The sequence below is a fragment of the Echinops telfairi genome, unplaced genomic scaffold, assembly GCF_000313985.2.
Source record: "Echinops telfairi isolate 266 unplaced genomic scaffold, ASM31398v2 ScPeMD7_2291;HRSCAF=2852, whole genome shotgun sequence".
Classification (NCBI taxonomy): Eukaryota; Metazoa; Chordata; class Mammalia; order Afrosoricida; family Tenrecidae; genus Echinops; species Echinops telfairi.
Genome location: NW_022106189.1, coordinates 30258370 through 30260701, shown reverse-complemented (window position 1 = coordinate 30260701; position 2332 = coordinate 30258370). Strand labels below are relative to the sequence as shown.

Genomic DNA, 2332 nt, shown 5'->3' with positions numbered 1-2332 from the left:
TGATACCAAGGGCTCAAGCAGAAGGCAAATGTTTTGAGAATGATGAGGGCAACAAATGTACAAATGTGCTTGACACATGCATGGATATATGGATTGTGATAAGAGTTGTATGAACCCCAAATAAAATGATTTAAAAAAAAGAATAAGGAAGAGTAAAGAAGAATAGATGCTTTCAAATTATAGTTAGGCAAAGTATATTGAATGCACTGTGGACTGCCAGAGGAACAAATCTATCTTGGAAGAAGTACAGCCAAAATGCTCCTCAGACTCAAGGATGGTGAGACTTGGTTTCGTGTACTTTTGAACATGTTATCAGGAGAAAGTAGTTGGTGGAAAAGGACATCATGCTTGGTAAAATAGAGGGTTAGCAAAAAAGAGGAAGACTCTAATGAAATGGATTAACATGGTGAACAATAATGGGCTCAAATATAACAACAATTGTGAGGACGGTGCTGGATCAGGTGGTGTTTTGTTATGTTGTGGTAAGGTCACTATGAGTCTGAATCCATTTTAGGTCACCTAGCAGCAAGTACATGCCTGTGGTCATGATCCCAGGGAAAGGAATGTCTATGTTAGGTTAATGAAGCAGGATTAATATAAAATGTAGTGTATTTCCAGTCAATCTGTTGAAGTTGAGTGATACCAAAACAAACAAAACCCCAAGCCCACTGCCATTGAGTTAATTCCAACTCATAGCGACCCGACATGGGGGTTTCCAGAGCTGTACATTTTCATGCGAGAAAATAGCCTCATCTTTCTCCCTTGGAGCCACTGGTGGTTTTGAACCACTGACTTTTCTGTTGGCATCCAACTCTTAGCCTATAAGGCCACCAAGGGTCCTTGAAGTACAGTAACAAACCAAATCAACTCCAAACTTATTGCCATTGAGTTGATTTCAACCCTATAGTTCGGAGTAAAATTGCCCCTGTGGGTTTCTGAGGTGGTAAATCTTTACGGGGACAGAAAGCCTCATCTTTCTCTGAGAAGCAGCTGATAGATTTGAAAGGCTAACTTTGTAGTTAGCTGCCCATCACGTAAACCATTAAGCCACCAGGGCTACACCCTGAAGTAGGGTGATAGGCGTTTCTCATTTGCTTATCGGTTCTGTCGTATATAGTTGAAAATTGACATAATAAAAAATTATAAGACAAGTGGCACATGCTATATGTCAATACTATTTCTGGAAAGTTATCTAAGATATTGATGTTTAACAGTGATTGTCTTTAAGAGGAGAAGCCAGGCTCACGAGACAGTCAAGACCTACTTTTCATTGAACAATTATACTGCCCATATACTTCATGAAGTATTTTAAAAAAATTTAAGGAGACACAGATCCCCCCCTTTCTACTGATGATCATCAGACTACAACATATGCTACTGTATTTTATCTTTTTAAAAAATCTTGATGTGATTCCACATCAAGAGCTTCCCACTTTTCTACTCTCATTTATAGCCAGAGTTCTCACTGGAGGTACTTACCATCATATCCCTTTGCCTTTTCATCATTCTCTTCATCCCACCCCAGTCTGGCTTCCCTCCTCCCCACTCTCCTGAGTGAGTCACTGATGATTTCCATTTGCCAAATCTAACGGCCTCAGCCTGGCAATAGCAGCTAGCCCAGGTGACCATTACTTCCTCAATGCACTGCCCTTTCTCCGACCGCTCCTCTCAGAGCCAAATTTGTGTATCCGACTGCTGACTAAACATCTCTCACCTGGATGTCTGAAGGGCTCTTAAAATGTAACATGCTCAAAACAGATGGTCTGATATCCTTCCCTCAAGCCTGTTTTTCTTCCATCTTCACTCTCTCTCTCTCACTAAATGGCAACATCACCCACCTGGCAGTAGTTTAAGCCAAAATAGCCAACTATGTGTTGTTTTGCAATATTTACTTTCCTTCTTTCCCACATCCAATTCTGTACGAGTCTCACCCCTTCTATCCACCAACATGCACCTTCATTCCGTCCACCTCTTCTCATTCCCACTATCACTCACTTAGCCCAAGTCACCATTCAGTAGCTCTTTGCTGGACTACTATAATGGGCTTCTAATGCGTGAGAGCCATTCACTGTTTACATGAGTGTCTGGTCACGACAGATATGTGCTTAAAACACTCTGGTGGGCCTTGACAGGGTGATTCTAAAATTCTTAGGAGAGAATATGGGGCCAAGACTCGTCCAGACAATTCTGAAGGAGGAGGGTGCCGGAAGGAAGAACACTGGCTTTACCAGTTATCAAGACTCCCTGTTTAGCTAAGTAACATTGTGGTGGTGGGACAAGAAGTGAAGAACAGCCATAGAAAGCCAGAGAGCCAAGAAACAGGCCCTGTGTA

The 2332-nt window shown here is 41.8% G+C and overlaps 1 protein-coding gene across 1 annotated transcript in view; it reads right to left on the bottom strand.

Moving 5' to 3' along the window:
* Window positions 1-2332, bottom strand: part of LRRC36 (leucine rich repeat containing 36) — a 49419-nt gene that overhangs the window by 46304 nt on the left and 783 nt on the right. The window lies entirely within an intron of this gene.